The sequence below is a fragment of the Callospermophilus lateralis genome, chromosome 1, assembly GCF_048772815.1.
Source record: "Callospermophilus lateralis isolate mCalLat2 chromosome 1, mCalLat2.hap1, whole genome shotgun sequence".
NCBI lineage: Eukaryota > Metazoa > Chordata > Mammalia > Rodentia > Sciuridae > Callospermophilus > Callospermophilus lateralis.
Window position 1 is genome coordinate 214229470 of NC_135305.1, and position 14761 is coordinate 214244230.

The window sequence follows — 14761 nt, forward strand, 5'->3', positions numbered from 1 at the left end:
TCCTGCCTCAGGCTCCCGAGGAGCTGGGATTAGAGGTGTGCGTCATTGCACCCAGCAGCTGCTAAATTTAAATTTTGAAAACAGGTTACCCCGCAGTGGGGAAGGGTTAGAATCCTTGCTCCCGTTCCTACTATAATCTTTTTGACACTCAGAGAGTATTATTTTCAAATTCCTTCTCTGCCCCTCTTCAAATTATGCAGATGGAACAGGAATGAAGAAGTTTTAAAATATGAGAATGGATGGCAAAGACCTTCCCACGCAGTCTTCCAAGTGGGGACACTGACCTCGTTGGTGGGGTGACATACGGGCATCCATGTGCATCATGCTAGGAGGGGTCTTTAGCTGGAGCCCCTTTAAATGATATTCATTCTGTAATAAATGGTTTTTCCTATCAAGCAGGTGGGACCAGCAATGCCTATGGAAGATAGCTCTTCACCAGGTCCTGGGATTCTTGGATAATGAATTATGTGAGTTAGGGCTGGGCAAAATGACCCACAATGTCTATAGGATTTCCCTGAGAATTCCGTCTTTTTCCAGATATTATGCTAGTAGTCAGTGTGAGGTTGTGTTCAGTGGCAATAACAAACTGAAACTTCAGTGACTTTAGCCAACACAAGTTTACTTCTCCTTCCAGTAAGGCCAGTTATTTGGGCTCATTTCCACACCAGGGACTGGTGTTGAGAGCCACAGCCGAAGGGGCCCCAGCAAACTTCCAGCTGCCAGCAAACTTCCAGCTGCCAGCTGATGATTGGCTCACAGAGGCCCCAGCAAACTTCTAGCTGCCAACTGATTGGCTCCTCTGCGGTGATGCTCATTGGGCTGTTTCCCCGCCCTTTCAGACCACGGAGCTGCTCATTGGGGGACTTTTTTTGGCTCCGCCCACAAGACTAAGCCAATCGGCCTCAAGAGCAGGAGGAGTAGGGGAAGTTGAGAGGCTTGTGGGAAGCCGGTGGTGGCAGTTGGGCTCTGAGGGTTTTTCCTGAGGAGCTGTGTGGTGTGGGGTGTGTGTGTGTGTGTGTTCTAAAAATAAAGTTCGTTTCTTTTGACAAATGGCTCCTGAATTGTGCCCAGCCAGACTGCGGCTGACTGGAAGTCCAGTCTTCCTCCATTTTGGAACAGCACCACCTTTGGTGACTTTCAGAGCCACCCTCCAGAGGGGAAGAGGAGGATGGAGGGGAGCATCAGCTCCTAACTGCCTCAGCCTGGTAGTGATAATCCATTGGCTAGAATGAGTCACATGGGTCTGACCCCTCTGCAAGGAATTGTGGGAAATGTAGAGGATTCTGGGAAATGTAGGCATGGACACTGGTATGCTCATGATTTCTATTAGAAAACAGAGACTTGGCTTTTAGTGCCTCAAATATGGCAAGAGAATTCCGTTTGGCTATCACCAGCATCACATGAGGGGCATTTCCCCCTTTGGGAGCCAGTGTCGAGACCTGCCCTGATCTTGGCTGCATGGTGGACATCTTGTCTCCCACAAGGTCCTGTTCAGATACTGGAGCCCTGGCTTGCAGGGGGCGGGGTGGACACAGTGAGAGCTGGTCAGTCAGGACAGACCTTAAAGCAACTGAGGTTTATTCCTTCCCTGTCCCACCCGTTCTGGTTACTGCTGTTGAGCACCAGAATGTTCCAAAACGCACAGGCTTGGAACAAGGGCGACGATGGCATCTCCTGATTCTGTGGTTGATTGAGCTCTGCTGGGTGGTTCTTCTGCTGCCTGTGGTGTTGGCTGAGGGCTTTCTGGGGCTGCATGTGGGGCAGGGACAGGGGCTGGGACATCCAAGGAGCTCTCAGTCCTTCCAGGACTCCTTCCAGGTGGCTGTTCCTCAGCCAGTCACCTGGCCTGAGCTTGCTCCCGGCATAGCAGCTGGTCTCCAAGAGAGGGGACCAGAGGAGGCTGCCAGTCCTCCATGTATATGCCATGCATACGTATGCTTTTTTGTGGCCCTGGGAATTGAGCCCAGGCCCTCGTGCATGCTAGGCAAGTGCTCTACCTTGGAGCTACACCCCAACCCTTTTTGTTATCTTCAGAGACAGGATCTTGCTGAGTTGCCCAGGCTGCCCTGAAACTCGTGCTCCTCCGGCCTCAGCTCCTGAGTGGCTGGGGTTATTGTATTCTTCCTCTAACAGAACCCCCACCTTCATATTCACTGGGGATGATAATGTTCTCAGCTAAAAACCTACATCTCCTAACTTTTAGTGAAGACAGTACTGACCACATGCATCCATATTCAAGTTAAACCCTTGAACAGTGATGATTTAGTTGGGAGGTATGCCTTTTCACTCTACTCCCTTCCTCTTTTTTTTTTTTTTTCCCCAGAGACACAGACAAATTTACTTAGGAACGCTTATAGACAAGGGAGAATGTGAGCTTTCTCAAGAAACAAGAGAGAATGCAGGCTCTCTCAAGAGAGAGATGTCTTTTGTGGTAAAGCAAGAAATACACATTCGGGGGAGAATATTGGTCATCTCAAGAAAGGGAAATAGCCTCCTTTTCTCTAAATAGAGCCTCGAACATGGACATGATGGCTGGAATTATAGCAGCCATTTTGTGGTCATGAAGCAACCTTGAGAACAGAAGTCAGGACGACAGAGCAATAGGGAGTTAGAAGGTCCTGGTAATGGTTGCGGTGCCCTGTCATTTCTTACAGCTATACACCTCTAGGGGAGGCCACTGTACCACTCCCTTATTTAAGCTACTGTTATCTGGGTTTTCTGTTCTAGGCAGAATGGTTGAACTGTGACTGATACACTATTAACATAAAATGACTCTTACCTCATTTCTCTCCTTGTTCTTTTCCTCCTTCTTTGTTTTTGCTTTAAAGGGTCGGGATGCTCAGTTGCCGCCTCTATGAGACTCTGAGGATCAGTGCTTTCCTTGTTGGGTTGTGGCTAGGACCAGGTGGGATCCTGCACCTGGAGCACATAGGACAGAGTCTGGCGCCTCGGAAGGACTGGGTGAGCACCTAGGAAGGAGCCGAGTGAGCACCTAGAAAGGACTTGGGTGAGCACCTAGGAAGGAGCCGGGTGAGCACCTCCTTCCTGGGGTCGTGTGGGCTAAGTCAGCAGCCGCTTCCCGGCGTGAAGTGCTGTGGAGAGACCGTGCGCCTTGCTTCGATTAATCCGAGGCTCAGCTCAACCCTCCCGGGGGGAAGTGCCGTACCTCGCTGCTTTTCAAAACTCCCTGGCATCTGGCTATTTATTCTTGCGTGTGACCCCCCTGGACGGCCTGTTTATTTAATTGCCCGGTTGGTGCTGGGGGAAACTGCATGTGACATCTGTAGGTCCGGGTTGTGGCTAGCGCAGCACAATGAGGTCACCCCGTCCTGAGAGCGGGCGCCTTGGAGCAGTTCCTGTGTCCTGTGGTCAGTGCTCCAGCTGGAGAGCCCCTCCTCTGGTGGCGGACACGGTGGACATTCTGAGGCCTCCTGTTCTCCTCAGGAGCAGAGCTTGTCCTCCTGCCGTCCCTGCCCGGGTCCTCAGGGCTGAGGACTGAGCTCGGTGCTGAGAGAAAGGAGCCTGGTCCGCCACCCTCCTCCCCCAGACCCACCATCCATTAAGTCCGAAGTTGGAACTTGACCAGGGGACCAACAGGCTGCCTCCAGGGACGTGGCCTTCAGTGTGGCTGAGCCAGCCCGACCCCAGCTCCAGGATCCTGAGGCTAAGGTAGCCCCTGCCGCTTCCCCACCTCCGCCCCGGCTGGTTTTAGGACAGAGGAGGGTGAAGGAGAACTGTGACCAGGGTCATCTCCAGGGAGGAGCGTCCCCCCCAGCACTGTCCAGAGATGCCCACTTCCAGGAAGGACTCAAACCCGGGAAGCACGGTCACCAGGAATGGTGTCCCCAGGACTGGATTCCAAAGGCCTGGTGGCTGGTCTGCTCGGCTCTGCTGGGATGGACACTTCAGGTCCAACCAGAGAGGACAGGGACATTCTGGAAAGGCCCTGAGCTGTCCTTACCAGCTGCTGGGGATTGTCACTGGGCCACTCGGGGCTTCGATGGGCCAGTCCCTGCATTTACTTCACTGCGGCAAACCCTGGACCAGGCGCTGATGCCAGCAGAACCCCACCTTCATGTTTATTGGGGACAAATAAACAAAGATTCCTTCCTCCATGGCCCCCCCCACAGCAGCCGGGAACTGTCAATCAGTGTGGAGAAAGCACATCCGTAAAGGGAGGGGCGGTGTTGGGGGCGGTGTTGGGGGCGGTGTTGGGGTGCAGGTGGATCAGCCACATTACAGTGACCTTTAACAATTATTTTACTTTATGTTGTGTGCTGGAGAGGAAGCCCACCGCTTGTGCATGCTGGTAAGTGCTCTACCACGGACCCACACCCCCGGCCCCCAACATTTTATTTTATTTATTTAAAAAATTTTTTCTTTATTTGTAGATGGCCTCAGTGCCTTTATTTATTTATTTCTCTGTGGCGCTGAGGATGGAACCCAGGGCCTCACACATGCAAGGCAAGGCTCCATCACTGAGCCACCACCCCAGCCCCCACCTTTGTGTTTTATTGGTGCATTATAGTTGTGCACACTGATCGGATTTGTTTTTACACATTTCTACACACACACACACACACTCACACACAAACACACAGTATAATACAGTCTGGCCACTATCACTCCGCAGGGCCACTGTCATTGCTATGTCATCTGCCACAAAACCCTCATCAGAGGCTGAACCCCTGGGGCCCTAGGATCTTGGACTTTTGGTCTCCAAAACTGTGAACTTAAATAAACCTCTTTTCTTTATGAAGCACAGAGCCTCAGGTATGTTGTTGTAGCAACAGAAAACGGACCAAGACACGTGGATGGCTGGCAAGTGGTTTCTCCTGTGGGTGAGTCTGGGGACCCCTCGGCAGGCTGAGACTGGCTGCGTGAGAGCTTCGTGGGTGAGGGCTGGGGACGGGCATGGCACAGGCAGCGCGGGGAGCTTGGGTGGTCTGCAGAGGGAGGCGGATAGGCGGAGAGGGAGGCAGGGAGGGCGGGGAAGCAGCCCAGCGCGTGGCAGCTTTAAGGACCTGGTTGCGAGGCAGACAGAGCCACTTGTGGGGGAGGCTCTGTGCCTTTCCGGACTGGCCTGCCCGTGTCCCTGCCCGTGTCCCTGCCCGGCTCGGGGGCGGGTAGGAAGCTGACCTTGGCGGCTGCCCAGCGCTGGCCTTTAGCCTGGTGGCTGGGCTGGGGTCAGTCCCGCGTCCTGCGGACCCACGGCCTCGGGGACCCAGGGTCTTTCTGTGGCTCCACCTTCATCAAACCCTGGCTCTTGGCTTTCAGCTGATGGAGACAGGAAGGAGCGCACACGGGGCATGGAAGACAGGAAGGTCTGTGGGCGGTGACCCAAGTGGTGTGCGTGGCCCATCGTGGTGTGGGACACTCGTTCCCAGGCCCTACTGACCAGGGCTGGCCGCCAGGGAGGGTGGGAGAGCGCCCAGCTGTCCACCCGGGACTGGTGGGGATGGATGCAGATGCCCAGCAGCCTCCTCACCTTCCAGAACGTTCCCTTGGGGGCTGGTCCAGCAGGACTGTGGTCATCCTGCCCCGGGAGCCCGAGCTCATTTTCTTAGCTCTTTTTTTTCTTTTTCCGGTGCTGGGGCTCGAACCCAGGATGCTGTCCCTGGGCTGCAGCTCCGCGTTTCCAGACTTGGACATTTTTTATTTGGAGCGGGGTCCTGCTGAGTTGCTTAGGGCCTCGCTAAGTCGCCCAGGCTGGCCTCAAACTTGCGATCCTCCTGCCCCGGCCTCTGGAGTCCCACAGCCCTGCTCACTTCCCCAGCCTCCTAAACAAACTCGAAGACCCTCAGTTACTTGCAGGAATTCCCTGGAGCTTACAGTGGATTGCCCCGAGGAATCCTGCCTGGGAGCCCGCTCCAGGGAAGCAGGGTGGGAAAGACACAGCTACGTCTACGTCCACAACGAGGCCGCGACAAGAGCCAAGGTGGAAACCCTTCAGACGGCCTCGGCCCTCGGCAGGCGAAAGGGGGCGCAGTGGGGTCTAGGGACCAGTGAAATATCACCCCACCCCAGGAAACCAGAAACCTGCCTTGTGCCCCACGCAGGGTGGACTGGTCACATTGACAGAGCACGGTGGGACCGGGGGCGGGCAGGGAGGGGGTGTTTAACAGGGTCAGAGTTTGAGTTTGGGAAGATGAGACAGTTCTGCAGATGGATGGTGGTTAATGCTTAACATTTACCGTGGTGAATTTCAAAAATTTTACCATGATCAAAAGGGTTTTTAAAAATGTTTATGTTTATTTTTTAGTTGTAGGCGGACACAATGCCTTTATTTTATTTTTATGTGGTGCTGAGGTTCGAACCCAGGGCCTCACACATGCTGGGCGAGTGCTCTACCTCTGAGCCCAGCCCCAAAGTTTTTTTTTTTTTTTTTTTTATAAAAGGGGTTATTTTTCTCTGAAAGCCAACCCTGCCTGGTCCGTATGGCCTTGTAGTTTATAATAGTTCATATTTATCATCTATCGCTGGGTCATGGAAGCTTAATACCCTGTGTCTGGCAAGATCCCGGCTCTGTGAGCCTGAGGTCCTACATTGCCCCTGACCCTTTAGCAGGTGTTCACCGTGTCCAGCTGCCAGGAGCTGCCTTTCCTTGTAGGGGAGTCCCCTCTCTCTTTCTCTCTTTTGGTACCAGGGATTGAACCCAGGGGTGCTTAACCCCTGAGCCACATCACCAGCCCTTTTTATTTATTTTGAGACAGGGTCTTGCTCAGGTGCTTAGGGCCTCACTAAATTGCTGAGCCTCTTTAAACTTGCGATCCTCCTGCCTCAGCCTCCCTAGCTTCTGGGTTCACAGGCGTGGTCCACCGTGGGGACATGGGGATGGGGGTGGGGCTGTCTCTTATAACTGGAGGCTGCGTGGCCTCCGCAGTGACAGCCAGACTTGCTGGGGCACCGAGGTTCCTCAGAAGCAGTCGTCCAGGTGTGATGGACAGTCAGTGGGTCCTCTAACCAGGCTCACCGCCATCTCCCAGCCTTCTGGCAGGGACCCAGCCCCTGTCACCCTCACCGTAACTCATGTGCTGACAAGCCTTGGCCAGCTGCCGCCCCGCCCCCACCCTTGTTGTGATTCTGGGGACAAACCCTTGGCCTGGGCCTTGGGCTCTGCCGATGCTCCCTGGGGCCCCTTCCCAAACAGCCAGCTTACCCCCAGGATTCAAACTAAGACACTCGAGTAGACTGACAAACTCAACCGGCCCAACTTGACCCCATGGTGTGTGTGTGTGAAAGCAGAGTCTGGATAGGGGGCGCCCTACAGAGAGCTGGATCCCCGGACACGAGACTCCGACTTCCAGCCTCGGGTAGTGCAGGCAGCACTACTACTGCACCTGGCAGATGCTCACGTCTACTCCCAGAGACGGCTGAAGTGGGGGAGGAGGACCCACGGAGCAGAGCGGCTTCGCCGGGCGCCCTGAGCTGCTGGAAGTTCTTGGGTATGTTGAGGGGGGCCCTGGAGGGTCTCCCTCCCGCTCGCCACCGCATGGAACCACAGCTGTTCCTGAAGCCAGGAGCAGCTGTCAAGCACCCCGTCCCCGCCCCAAACATCCCACTTTCTCCCCCATTCTGGAAACTCCAAGGCTGCAAACCCATTAAGTCCCAAATTTTCAAATCTACAGATGTTTCCATGAAATTGACGCAGGTGCATTCAAATCGGTTGGAAATCAGACTCTAGAGCTTATGTAACGTGTTTTACTCATCGAAGTCATTATTGTAATTATGTCCTTTAGGTCTTTGTAGGCATTCCACATCTGGGGTGTGGGATACAAACGGGTTAATATCTGGGAGAGGCAGAGTCCTTTGACTAACGCAGCTTGAACTGGAAGAAACCCGTCAGTCTTTCAGCTGAGGTGTACCCCGCCCCCAACCCCCGCTGGCGTGGCTGACCTGGGGACAGTGGAGAGCCACCTGCCTGTGAGTCACCGCCTCTCCGTGGCACACGCCATTGTCAGGGACTGCCAGCTCACGTGGAAGCTCACTGCGGCCCGCGACCTGGATCTTGGTCAAGAGATGGAGGCCGGAGACGGAGTCTTCTCTCCTGCACAGAAGCTGGCACTTGCAGAGCAAGGACCTTGGCTCGTGTGTCTGGGCTGTGGCCAAGAGTAGCACCTCTGATTTTTTTTGCTTGCCTTGCGATCAGCTAGCTGGGGACACGAGAGGGCTGGGCGGTGTCTTGGAAGCATCTGAATGGGGGCCGTCAGGCTCCGCAGTCACCTATGGGCTCTGTCCAGGAGCTGGGGAGTCCTCCAGTGAGGTGCCAGCTGTGAGCCATTAGAGACTGAGTCTATGGAGTTTTGTTTTTTCTTACTCTAGTCGGGGACTTTGGCAGACTGGTGTGGGTGACGGAAATCTGCAGACCGTGAGTCAACTTGGTTCCCATTGGGACAAAAATTTGCAAGCTGTCCTCTCTGATACAGCATCAGAAGAGTGGGCAGCACCCGGGGCCCCAACTTCCTCCTGCGGATGCTCCCCCTCACCCCGGTGACCTTCAGGGGTGGCTGGCTGCCCACAGGGTGGACCAGAAGTGCCAGGGAGTCCGCCCCACTCTCCCTTCCTGGGGCAGCCAATTGCCAGTGGGTTGAGGGGTCTGCGATGGACAGATGTTGGGGTGCCCCGCGCCCATTCACATGTTCAAACTCTCGTCCCCCGTGGCCACATTTGAAGGCAGGACCCGTAGGAGGCAAGTTTAAAGGAAGTGAGAAGCGTGGCGCCCTGATCTGATGGGACCCGCGTCCGCAGAGGAAGAGACCCCAGGAGCGGGGCGCCAGGTGCCTGCCTGTAGATCTGGGTCCTCAGGAGGCTGAGGCGGGAGAATCACAGCCGCCTGGGGTTCAAGGCCAGCCTGAGCGAGGTAGCAAGACCTCATCTCCAAAGGGGAGAAACGTTACCCAGAATCGTGTTTCCCTCTTTATGAATGCACTGAGGGAAGGACGTGGGGACACAGCGACGGCGGCGTCTGTAACCTAAGGGGACAGCCCTCTCCACAACCAGCTCTAGACCTGCAAGAAAACACATTCTGTCGTCTGACCACCCAGCCTGGGCGATTCTGGCAGAGCAGCCCGAGCTGCCAGAACTCAGGTCCCAAAGTCAGCACCTTGCCTACGGCATGGGAATGGCTAATGCCTCGGGCCCCATGGATCTGTCCGCCTGGGACCTCACCTGACATTGCATCCTTGTCCCACCCTTCCCTCCCTGTCCTGCTGTCTTCACCCCTTGACCTTTTTCTCTCTCCGGGATTGCTTCTTAATAACTCACTTGCATCTGAATCCTTGTCTCAGGGACTGATTCTGGGAGAATCTGACCTAAGAAGATCAAGGAGGCAGAACTTGGCCAAAGATCAGCGTGATACTGAGGACACAGAAAGTGTCACAGTATACATTCGACATTCAGACTTCTGGTAGTTTCTATTAAGTTCTGAATCTGCCTGGGTATTAGTTAGATCAAGCAATGTCAGCTGCTGCAATAGGCAAGACCTGAAATCTCCGTGGCTTAACAGGATGAAGGTGTGAAGTTGGAGGTAGGTTGGGAAGCCTCATGCCACCATCAGAACACATGGTTTCCAAGCTTTGGGGGCAGGTGGATAAAAAATAGAGGAGGAACCCTGATTCTTACCTGCCTCAGTCTAGAAGTGGTGTGCACCATTTCTGTTCACAGCCCATTGGCTAAAATTAATCAGATTACAAGGACTGTGGGAACGGAGAGCCCAGGGGACATCTGGGAGCAGCGGTCTGCTCCTTCAGTAGGGTCGCACCTTCTACAGAGAGGAAAGAGCGTGTGGCCCTAGTTGATCTGGAAGGTCTTAAGAAGGCATCATTCATATGGCTGCCCGTCTGCGTCTGTGGGCTCCACATCTGTGGTTTCCACCAACCGCAGATTGAAAACACTCAGAAAAAAAATTTGTCCTTACTGAACACGCACAGACTTTTTTCTTTGTGTCAGTATCTCCCGAAGAATGCAGTATAACAACCATCTATATAGCATTTACCTTTGCATTCTGTACCACAAGTAACGTAGAGAGGAATCAAGCACATGGGAGGCCGAGGCTGTGGGCAAGGACCCTGCCATTTTACAGGAGGGACTTGAGCATCTGCAGACCCGGGTGTCTACAGGAGTCCTGGAGCCAGTCCTGCCTGGGGACTGGAGCACGACGTGTAACATCTGCAGATTTCTATGTTGTCTTTCATTACAGAGAAATAATCAGTAACAGAAAATGTCTTTTTAATTTTTCAAGAAAAAATTTGAGAAACACTTTAAATTTTTTGTGAAAATTTGCCAATAAAAAACTGAATGCACTTTTGTGGATTTCAATGAAAAGGCAGATTATTTGGCCTGAATAAGAAACTGAATCAGATCCCACCATCATTAACTGTGAAATAAAATATGGATAAATGAGACTTTGTTAACACTGAGATTGTTCCCCCTGCCCCGGCAAAGAGGAGAGTCAGGTCACAGACTGGAGGGGACATTTGTATCCCAAAACAAACACGAAGCACGTGTGCCAAGAATAGACAAGGAGCTCCCAAAACAGACGAGGGACAAGTGAATGAGGAAGTGGACACAGGGGACTTGAGTGGCACTTCAGTAAACAAAGGGGAGAAGTGGCACAGGGAGGCATCGGTGCCATCACCAGTAAGAGAGATCTAGATTCACCGCGTCGCCATCGGGACGCTGAGGTGAACAGGAGCCGCGAGTGTCGGTGAGGATGGGGACAGTCCCGCTGCTGGCCGGAGTGCAGACTGGTCTGACCGCGTTGGAGACCTAGAACTTCCCCTGGAGCTGAATATACTTGCATCCTCTAACGTAGCAACCTTATTTCTGGGTGTATAGCAACAGAGGCCAGTAATCATGTCCACCAAAACACACGTAGGAGAGCGTCCTCGTAGGTTCATTGGTAACAACCCAAACTTGAAACAGTGTGGACTTTCCAACAGTGGTATCGGGTCGGTGCTCAAAAACGTTTGGGTTTTGGAACATTTTGGATTTTAGGATTCGGGATGCTCCACTGTATCAGTGTGGTGGGGAAATGGACTCCCCCCGTGGTGGGAGGAACCGTTCAGCCATGTGCAGAAAGTGTCCCCCGGCTGCCAGAAACGCACACTCAGTAGTGCCTCTTATGGCGAGGTCACGGAGAGAAGAGGCATGTACCCAGAGGGTAGCAGGTCTCACAGACGAGAGAGTTCAGCTGGGATCCAGCCTCGCTTGAGGCCAGGTTTAGCCATGGTCATCCCTTAAGTGACAAGTCCCCTTTCCCTTCCCCCTTTCGTTAACTGTTTTGGATTGAGGTCACCTGGAGCTCCCTGAGCCTGAACCCGCATTCCTCCACGCAGTGAATGGGACTGCTCATTTCTCCTCAGCAGCAGCTGTACTGGGTGTTAATACTCACTTTTTTTTTTTTTGGTACTGGGGATTGAACTCAGGGGCACTCGACCACCGAGCCACGTCCCCAGCCCCATTTTGTATTTTATTAGAGACGGGTTCTCACTGAGTTGCTTGGTGCCTTGCTGTTGTTGAGGTTGGCTTTGAACCTGCGATCCTCCTGCCTCAGCCTCCCGAGCCTCTGGGATGACAGGCGTGGGCCACCGCACCTGGCAATACTGACTTTTAATCTTTGTCCGTTTCCAGGTGAAGAACGACCCCGTGTTGATCTTCATCTGTGGCCGCCGCACTGAGCACTCTTCTCGTAACTCCCCTCTGAACTGAGTTTGCCTCACTTCTGGAATGAGAGACCGCTTCCCGGCTGCAGTTGGGTTTGCAACACGCGGACCTTTCCTGAGTGTTCTGCGCTGAGCCGGTTTCGCTCTTGATCATAATATCCCCTCAGGCGCTGGGTGTTCACCTGCGCGATGTCGTGTGTCCTGCAGAGACAGCACAGAACGCTGTCACTTTCCAAGCAGCCTCAGTAAGTGTTATTTTGGGTTAGAGACCCACAGTAAGAAGGGACAGGGGGCGAGACAGCTGTCACAGGGGCTCCAGAAGGTGGCCTCGGGTTTCACAGTGTCATGGGAGCTGCTCTTTGGAAACAGTCACCTTCCCGGGGCAAATCCAATCCGAAGAGAATCTGTCTGGGGAACCGGAAGAGATGACTCTGACTAATTGGCAAGTCAAGGGAGCCGCAGAGAAAGGGAAGGTCTCAGGAAGCTGTCCCTTGTCACGTAGAGATCTGAGGCCGGAACTTGGCATCCTCAACACTTAGTTCCCAAGTCTCAGTGGAGGCCCAAAATAGCTCAGATCCTTGCTCCTCAAACCTCCCTCCTGAGCCTCCGCAGGGAGGCTTCACAGGTGGCAGGTGGCGTCTGTGGAAGTGCAGGATCCAGGCTCCGCTCAGGGGCTGCGAACCAGAACCTTCTGCATGTGGAGTGGGAGAAACCTGGCTCTGACTCTGTACCATTAGTGGCTTCTGGGCAAATTATTATTCATATTACTAGAAAACCCACGGCGTCTGGTATCTCAAGCAATCTACCTCCCAAGTATTAGCCAGGCCTGAGCCTGCTTAGTTTCCAAGACTGGACATGTTCCAAGGGGTCTGCTGACGACTTGGGCAAATTGGTTAATCTTCTCTGAGCCTCTGTTATTTTAGGCATGAAATAGTAACAACAACAACAACAACAACCGACTCCCTGGGTTGTTGTGAAGATGAAGTGAGATAACCTGTCGGATTAGGTCAGGTTAGGATGCTGTAACAAAGAGCACCCCACCCTGGCCGTGCTGTGGCTTATGGAGGGCTCTTCTAGTTCACTCAGGGATTCTGCTTCTTATCTTGTGGCTCTGTTATTCCTTAGGATCAGGCAACAAGCACCTCTGCCTTCCAGTTCTTGGGCCAGCAACGCATCAGGCAAGACCTGACTCCTCCGGCCATGCCCAGCCCGAGAAGAAGCTGAGCCAGGGAGTTGGGCTTCTGTGTTCCCTCCAGACCTCTCCAGCACCTGTCTGTCCCTGCTTCCCACAGAGCCCTGCTCAGGGAACGTCAGCTTCCCCCATCCCGGGTCTCTCCATTTGCTCAGACTGGCCTCCTTCTACTGGGCTCTTGCGATCCTCCTGCCTCAGCCTCCCCGCTCTCTGGGTGTGTGACCCGACACCCTGCTGCTTCTGTCTCGCCTCGTCCTTGATGTGATATTTCTCAGCCCAGAGCCACTTTCTGACCTGGCCACAAAGCTGCCAGACAGATGTGATAGATGACTGTCCCTGGTCCTTGGCCACAGTGATGCTCCAGGTTGGGGGCACAGATGGCCCTGCAGTCAGAACGGGGACTTGGCGGTAGCGGGAGATGCTTCTCCAAGGGCGGGAGGCGGTGGGCTGGGTTTGCTGGGAGCTTCGCAGCTGCTCTGAGTCTTTAACGATCCCAATTCCCAGGGTAGCCTGGAAGCCACCACCGCAAGATTCTTGGATGTTTCCTGTGGCGATTCCCAGGGGACCTGTGTGCGCCCCGCATCTGTCTGTTCTGGGTCCTGAGGGTCTAGCCAGCGGCTGGGAGTAGAGCCCCGAGACAGAAGCCCGCTGATTCACCCTGGGAGGACAGGCTGTCCAACTCACAGGCTCTTGTCACAGTGCGTGGCCTTCCTCTGTCGTCATTTCCTCTTTAATAAAGTGGGGTCACCTCAGTGCCCTCGGCAGACTGCGGAGCGCCTGGCGCGTCCCTTCACAGTCAGTTATTATTCCCACTTAGGAAGACCCAGGTGAGCCCAGCCTGCTCTTTCTGGTCCCCAGTCCCCTGCGGTAGGCAACGTCACCTGCCCCAGAACCCCTCTCTCCACCGCGCTTTTGGCAAAGGCTGTGGTTTAGATGTGTTTGTCCCCAAGGGTCACTGTGTTGGGAGCTGGGTCCCCAGTGTGGTCCCAGGGGCTGGGACCTCTGGAGGTGCAGTTTGTAGCTCCGCAAGTTCCCGGCTCCACGCAGGCGGTCAACCAGCCCAGGGTCAAAAACACCTGAAAAGTACTGCATGCTCACGGAGCACGTGCAGACTGTTTGGTCATCATTCCTTAGACAGTGTGGCAGCCGTCCCCTCCTCCTCCTCCTCCTCCTCCCTCCTCCCTCTCCTCCTCCTCCTCCCGCTCTTTCTCTTCTTTCCAGTCCTGGGGAAGTGCCTGACCACCGCCCCCCCCACCCCTTTTCCTTTTTTATTTTGAGACAGGGTCTTGCTAAGTTGATGAGGCTGGCCTCCAACTTCCACTCCTGCCTCAGCCTCCTGAGGAATTGGGATCACAGGCACGTGCCACCACCCAGCCCTGCCCACACATTTCTGAAGGCACACCAGATGTCTAAAATGTGACCACCCTTTACTAACAAACTTTCATTGACAGAATTCATAAGGGACAGAGGACAGAGTGCTTCATGAGAAGCACAGACTCTGAACCTGGTTAGACTGTGGTGCTAGCCTCTGTTTGCTCCTCCATGTGACGTGGTGACAGCGATTCCCACTTCAGCGCGTTGTGTGAGGTTAAATTAATTATTAGGGGGAACACGCCCAGGACAAGCCCTCTGTGGACGTCATTGGAAGAGGGACATGTTTGGAAATGTGCTGGAGGTGGATGGGACGGGGACAGGGTTGGGCAAGGACTGTGGGGAGAGAGGAAGTGGGGGAGGGGCTGGGACAGGCCCCTGGAATAAAGCCCTGTTCTGTCACACGTCTCCCCATCTCAGCTGTAGATAAACTAACACAAAGTTTTGGAATCTCTCAAAACCTCTCTAGTTTTGGAAGTTGATGTTATCGATGCAGAGGACCCGTTTTCTGGGGAACTAGAGTCCCTCACGCAGC